We start from the raw sequence: 8,073 nt of genomic DNA, 5'->3' as shown, positions 1-8,073 counted from the left end.
TCTACCTATCATCTATCATCTATCTATCTACCTATCATCTATTATCATCTATCTATGTATTTTTTCCTTATAAGAAATAGTCCCCTTTAAATTCAGGAGACCACCCCCAGTTTCATGATCTGAATCAAGTTTGCTCAGGTAGAATTTGATGAATGAGAAATCGGTGTCAATTTTCCTCCTACTATACTGTCTCAGACCCTTTCCTTTGCAGGTAGAGACCATAAACATGCCATGAATAGGCCCTATGTATCAGGAGCTTTTCCTCCTACTGCGATCATTTCAAAGTCCTCACCACAGACACCGTGTCTACCTTTTGATGAACTGGCCAAGTAATTAAAACATAAATTTAGAGCCCCCTTGCCAACTCTGACAGTACTTGCTACTTTGGGGGTTAGCTTAAATGAATTAAATATCAATTTAAAATGTACAGCCACATCATTGTGGAGCGATAAGGTCCAGCTTTCACCCTGTGGTGGTTTACACTGAACATCTCAGGAGCCTGCCACAGCCCTGGCTAAACTAATCCGTCTCTTCACTCTTCAAGATATTAAATAACACAGGCATTCAAGTGAACAGCTCCATCCCTTCAGTGACCTCTAGTGCAGTTCGGGCCTGACCTAACTCCCCCCAACACCCACCACCCACCCAGCCATTCTGGAAACATAATGGATCTAGGAGCAACAGCTCTGGGGAGTGTTTCTAAATTTTGCCACCCTTGCCTTAAACCCCTTGGAAAAGCACACATTCAGTGGCTGTGTGTGGTACCCTTGTTTCTGAGCCCTTGCGGTGGATGAGCTCTGGGTACCTGAGGATCCTAATACTGACTTTGAACCCTGGTGCAGATTTGAAACATGCAGAATTTTCACTCATTTTGAAAGATCTTTCCATGTTGAGCATAGGCAGGTGAGTTATAAAGCTCTGAGTTCACGAGGCACAAATAAGTCTGAGAACTAATGTGCCTTAGAAATTCACAACGTATGTTGGCATAGTGAAGGCTCTGAGAAGCTGCAGAATGGAAGCCTGTTCAACTGCGATGAACTCAGCATGCTGAAACCTACCTGGCTCAGACTCAGGCTTCTTTTTGACTAGAACAAGTGCTGTATCTTTTAAGGGCACTGTGGGTTATTTTTTTTTTTCAAGCTATATTTTGGGATATGTTTTTCTAAATTCCTCCTTGTAGTATTTAGGCCTCAAGATTAATGTGTGGCAAGAAAGAACAGTTTGTAAATTGATTAATTTTAATTTTTTTCTAATTTTTGTTTGTAAGAGTTGGTTTAGCTGAAAGACACTCTACTGTTGACCAGTGGCCAATGGCAAACGAAGTCAAATTTGGAATCCACAAGCATCTTTGGCTTTGGTTCCTGCCATTCATTCCACGAATCTGAGTTAACACTGTTCCTATAGGAAAGTTCACGAATGGCACAGAAGGTTTTCCTCATCTAATAATTATATTTTTGTTGATTCTAAACATTTGGATAGTTCGCAAACGTGCAAATTGTCCCAGCTGTAGAACAATACCTTCAGCTCTACCACAATTAAATCATACATCAGAGTTCCATCTTGATATATTTATATAAACCTGTATCTGCCTTCATTAGGAAACTCCAAATTATAAGAGGCTCAATTTGGGACCTTAGTATCTTTTCCCAAAGGGATCTATTACATAACTGTCTATCTATAATGGATTTAAGTACAGATTGCATTCTAGACCTTACCTGTAAATTCTGCTTAATTTACTGCAGCCCCAGGACTGAACTACTATGCACTCCAAGAAAACCAGTCAAATGTCAGTATAACTGGTGTGTTGGTAATTTAAATCATGTCTAAAAATGATAAGATGATAACGTTGACTGAGAAATCCCCCGAAAGGCTTGAACTAGACTGTTGGTGTTTAAGGAAATACTTGTGATTAATTTTAAATGATGATGCAGTAGAGCAATGCTTGTGTGTGTATGAGCACACACAAATGAGCACTCACAAATGAGCACACACAAGCCTCTGTATTGCTACAAAAGGAGACTTCTTGTTGCAATATTGTGAAGAATTTTTCTAAATTCGTGTCTAGCTCTCCACCAGCCTGCATTATACAGATACATCACAGAGGGTCTCCTTCAGAGAGAGAGAGAGAGAGAGAGAGAGAGAGAGAGAGAGAGAGAGAGGAGGTAAAACTCCCAGATGGAATGTTTGGGCTCTCTTGCTGCATCCCATTTTATTAGCCTTCAACATGAAGATTTGCAAAGAGAAAAAAATAATATGAGAGGAAACAGGAGATTTTTCTTCATGCTTCCTATGATTTCTAAGTAAGAATTGACAGCAATAAGAAAAGTGAAAGACAATGGGTATATTTGTGTTCCGGAAACAGAGAAAGGAGAAAGCTACAGAGAAAATAGGGGAGGAAGGGAAAGAGAAGGAGAAAAGGCAGAGGGTGTCGGGGGGGAAAGGAAGAGGAGGAGGAGGAGGGGAGGAGAGGAGGAGGAGGAGAGGAGGAAAAGGAGGAGGAGTGGAGGAGGAGGAAGGGGAGGAGGAAGAGGAGGAAGGGAGGAAGGGGAAAGAGGGGGAAGAGGAGGAGGAAGAAGAGGAGGAGGGGAGGAAAGGAGGAGGAGGAGGAAGAGGAGGAGGAGGAGGAGGAGGAAGAGGAGGAGGAGGAGGCAGCAAACCTTTGCTAGCTGTGTTGTGAAATACAGGGGAACTCAGGGAACCTGGACCTGTGGGGCAGCCTTCTGAAACTGGGTAACCTGAGGAAGGTGTCAAGAACAGAAAGAAAGTCTTGCCACTAGAACCTGGAGTTCTGTTTATCTTGAGCTCACCTCAAACATAGAGTGTCTCCAGCTCCCAGCACTGTGGTTCCTGCTCTGTACTTCCAGAGACTGGGTTTTGACTCTTTGATTCCTGTCTGTCTCTCCAGTGAGCTGAAGCACAGGCTCTGGCCAGTCCCTCAGAAAACTAGCTCCTGTTCCTTCTACCACCCACTGCCTGAACACCAGGTGCTATGTTCCACACCCCCACTCTTACCCCCTCCTGTTCTTCCCTACTTGATGGCCAGTGCTCAGCAAACTCCTCTGTCCTGGGCCTCTGAGCAGCTTGTGGCCATCACTACTGTCTACCTCAGCAGTGTTACCTCCCTCCCACCCACCCGGTGCTCCATAATCTTAAGAAAAGCCATAGTCTCCTGGGACCCCTCCTGGGTCTCACACCTGGATCTCACACCGGAAGCCCACACTTCCCGGCAGAGTCCATCTTTTACTGATCTCCCTTCATTTTCTGTCTCTGTTGACCTCCTGGATCCTCGCACCACACCTTGGTGTCATTTGCTGAGATCACTCTCTTAACTTTCCTGTCACAGCGTCCTACTCATCCACACTAAGTTTCTGTATCATATTTTCTGAACTGTTTGGTCTATCGCTAGGCAAGACACTCCTCGGGAATTCTAATTCAGTTACACCGAATGGCACGTATCTTGGAACAGAGTAGGTACTAAATGGAGTGAGCGAGCTGAAGAATATGCAGACATACCAAGCAGAGTGTCCATTCCTTGCTCTAGCGTCGTGTGGAAGTGCGGAATTAATAAATGTTCAAAATGATTCACACTTCATCATTAAGCACTAGAAATTACAGAAGTCGAGTGTGGTGGCACAAGCACTTGGGAGGCTGAGGCAAGAGGACTGCAAGGCTGAAGCTAGTCTCAAACGAGAGAGAGAGAGAGAGAGAGAGAGAGAGAGAGAGAGAGAGAGATTGATTTTATATGTAATGGAATTGCAGTTTATTTTATTTTACTTTCATAAATGTTCATAAATTTTAGAATGAGCATGTTTTCTTAGTATTATAAAAGTACGATATTTTTAAAGTATCTTTAAAAATATGAAGCATCTTCTTGTCAAAGTTCAGAGCTTTCTGAAGCAGCAAATGGGTTGGGCAGCGGCTGCTGGTCTGTGAGTTCCTGCTTTCCTTTGGGTTTTCATGTCTCTGTTGATTTTCCCTCCTTGGTTCTCCCCAGAAGATCTCTCTGAGAACTTTGGTCTGGACCTGATGCCATTTGGTTTGTGTTTATATGCATGTTGAATGCTTCCTATTGAAATTTCAGGATGGCTGTTCATTTCTGCTAAGCTGGACTCCTGTGTGTTGCTAACCAGTGGATCTTTGTTGCCAAAATGTCCTACGATTGAGGTAGTTGGGGTGTCAGAGTGCCAATGAATTCAGTTTTTCAAGGTTTCCTGGGGAAGCATTTATTCTAAATGGGGCGAGGCAAGGGCAGCTCTTCACCCACTGTAAGACACAGTACAAATTTCTCCTAAGGAGGTAGAGTGGCTGGTTCACCAAAAGAAAATAAAGGAACACAGCCAAGCTCCCCACATACCTCCCTCCCAAGGCCAAGTGCCTCCTGAACCTCCCTCTGGATCATTAAGACAGTGCCTCTGCCCATGGCACTGAGCACAGAGTTCACCCCATAAATGTTGTTGACCAGCTACTCCTGAGCTCTAGTCAATGGGCCTTTCATTCCTGTGAGAGTTACTAACTTCTCTTAAATAGTACTGTAATATTTAATGTTTTTTTCTCTAAGTCTCTGCCTGAAAACTTGAGGGAAATTGGTTCACTAGTCTAACACTATTAAAAATGACCAAGAAAAAAATGTAGTAACTCTGGGAACACCCCAACTTTCTGCATTCACAGCTGCACCAGGTGCCCACAGCCTCTGTCTCGGACTGAAGTTTATTGATAGGCTAACTCAAATAACTGCAACAAATATTTAGTAAGTGCCTAAGACATTTAAGGCATAATACTAGGAGTTAGGGAGACAGAACAAGAAGGGAACACAGACCTTGTTTGCAGGGAAGTCAGAATACAATATCTAGAAGTGAAATGAGGTATAAATTCTTGAATATAAATTGTAGGATAAGCATTCCATTTCTATTTATTAGATTATTTTCTGTTAGCTGAGCTGGATTCTCCCTTCTACTTTCAAATGTCACTCTCGGTACCTTTTTAGCAAGCTGCATTTTGTCCACTGATGCATGCATTTATGTCTCACTCTACAAACAGTTATGTAATGCTGTTATGTGCAGGAACTGATCTAACCTTAGAGAGACAGCAGAGAGCCAAAGTTCAGTACACATATACATTTTAGTATGTACTTGTGCAGATATGTGTGGTGATATAGTTACACGTATACATGGGACTATGTGTAGTCAGCTCTCTATATCTGTGGGTTCCATATCCATGAATTCCACCAATGGCAGGCTAAACATATTAAAACTTGTGCCTGTGATGAATATATACAGTCCTTTTTACCTGGCAGTATTCCCTAAACAAAATAATGTAACTATTTATATATTATTTTTTATTTTAGATAATCTAGAGATTATTTCAAAGATATGGATGTGAATTACTCCCCTTAGTATATGAGTGTATGTTTGTGTGTATGTTTGTACATGCATGTGTGTATATGTGTATATATGTGGGTATTATGCATGTGTGTGTATACCTGTGTGTGTGTGTGTGTGTGTGTGTGTGTGTGTGTATGTATTTATGTTTGCATGCAGAATATAGCCATACTGGCTCCCTTGTTATGAATTGATAAGAACTGTGAACAGGAAGCAGGCAGGGTGGAAGGGCTAAGAGAATGAGCACTTTCCCCAGACAGGGTGCATTGGGTAGGCAGTTTGTCTGAGTGGAGACTTGCCAGTGTCTGGGGGAAAAGCACCAAGCACAGGCTGCCCAGCAGGTGCAGACAGCCAAAGCAGGGTGAAGTGGAAGGAGATGAAGAACAGCCAAAAAGGCCTACGTGTCTGTGGCAACGTGGCTGAAGGGGTGAGTGATTGGTAGGAGGAAAGACCAGTGATGATAGGGGTGTCAGTCAGTTCTGGTGCCATTGCTCATAAGCCAATTGTGAGGGTTTTGAGCACAGAAACGACCTAATTTGACCTTCATTTAAACAGGCAGCTTTGGGACTGGAGAGACGGCTCAGGGGTTAAGAGTACATACTGCCCCCCATGACATAAACATAACTAAAAATAAAAATAAATATTTTAAAAGACCACTTTGGCCACTCTAAGGAAAATGCTTTACATTCTACATTGAGAAAATCAACAAATATCTACCCTACTATTTCTGTCATGGATCCAGACTGACTTACACAAATGTGTTTCTCTTTGCTGGTTTCAGGACACCCCAGTTATTCATCATTGTTATTAAAGAGCAATTTCTACCGAGAAGACTTGACTCAGTAGAAATACAAACCATGCAACAATTAGAGCATCCTAGCAGTGGGCTTTCACCTCTAGAAGTGTCACAATAGATGATCCACCATCAGGGGCATTGTGGAACCAGTTCAACACGAAGGGGACACTGGCCTTGGGGACCTCTCTCCTGACATGTGATAGACTGAGTGCAACTGACTCCAGGTTCCTTTGCTCCCCATTCGGCAGTGTAGCCCTGCATCCTAGCTTTAAGGTAAGACATAGGCACTTGATGAACAGGATACTGAGCACTCACACCCCTTTGGGACCCCCAAACGTCTTTGTATTCACTGTTGGGCATGGTGGCAGCTGACAGCTATCTACTATCATCTTCTCTCGAAATGGTCATTTATTGGAGAGAGCTGCTTATCCTAGGCCACACCTTTCCTGAGGGCATCCTGAATCAGTTACTAGTTGATGGAGGCGTATGAAGATCTGACTCCCTTACACCAACTTCAGATAACTGGAAAGGCTGTTCCAGATTCAGAGCTCCCTGGAGTAGGCTGGTACTGTGTTGAGAAGTGTTGCAGCCCAGCAGCTTTCTCTCTTCCTGCTCTACTGTCCTTCCCTCCTTCCACTCTGTGGATCATTATAGATCTTCCCCTTCAACCTCCTGAGCCATAACCTGTCTCTGTCCATCTCCTGAGAACAGATAGAGAGCACTGTTGTGTAAAAGATAAAGTGCCTTTAATGACCTGTACCCAATGAGCCTAGGGCTCTTGTTTGGGTCCTGAAGAGGCTCATTTTCTCCCAAGGCCGTCAAGATGTCTGTGTTTAGTAGAAGAGGCCACTCTGTGAATGTGAATTAGTGGCTCAGTAGCTATGGACTGAAAATGATAAACCACAGAGCTTTCTCGGTGATCCTACTTGCAAGGTTTCTAATGCTACCTGGAGAAGTACAGCACATTAAGGAGCAAGTGACAAGGCTGGCTTTGGAGGTGAGGGACAGTCCCCATACAACCTCCATGTAAGGGCGATGTAGAGAACTGAGAAAGAGGATTGTGGTCCTGCCACATCCTCCTGAAAACACAAGGGAAAAGTGGATCACCTAGCCAAGTGGATGAAAAAACCAGCCCAAGCCCTCTAAGAAAAGCTCAGAAATAATTAAAAGATGGGAAAATTACTTTCTCAACTATTTTGAGCAACTTTTACAATTTTTAACTTCACAGTAACTATGTGCCAGCTATTTTATCAGAATACTATGTCTTTTCATGAAGTGCTTTGAGAACACATATGATTCAGCTTGCAAACATCCAAAAGTTAGTTAATGAATTTAGCCCCAATGTTGAGCACCATTAAGCATAAATGCATACAAAGTCACTAGATTGGAGGCTGCATTATGTGATATTTCAGTGAAAGGGTAGGGGGAAATTGTAAGCATTAATTTGAACTCTGTACAAAACAAAGCACTCAAACATCTGTTAAAGGAGAAATGCTGTAGACATTCACAACAGATGTGTAATACATCTTGGTCTCAGACTACCCTGACCATTACCACTTTTGTAAAAGGCATGATGTCTTGTTGGTATAGGCTTTGGAGACCCAACTGAGTTTGGATATTGGCCCTCCCTTCCTCACCTGTGTGCTAAGCAAGTCACTTAGCTTTTAGTAGCTCAGTTCACTCATCCATAAAATGGGAATGAAAATAATAGAACCTGGTTGACAGGATTGTTGTGAAAAGTTCATGTAAATCAAATACTTGCTGATGCATGGTAAGCTGCATATAACTACTATTATTGGGGCTGGAGAGATGGTTCAGTGGTTCAGAGTACTGACTGCTCTTTGAGTGGACCCGGGTTCTGTTCCCAGCACCCACATGGCAGCTAACAACTAACAACTG

Source organism: Nannospalax galili, unplaced genomic scaffold (genome assembly GCF_000622305.1).
Source record: "Nannospalax galili isolate Female #2095 unplaced genomic scaffold, S.galili_v1.0 scaffold299, whole genome shotgun sequence".
In the NCBI taxonomy this organism is placed as follows: Eukaryota; Metazoa; Chordata; class Mammalia; order Rodentia; family Spalacidae; genus Nannospalax; species Nannospalax galili.
Note: the sequence above shows the minus strand (reverse complement) of the source record.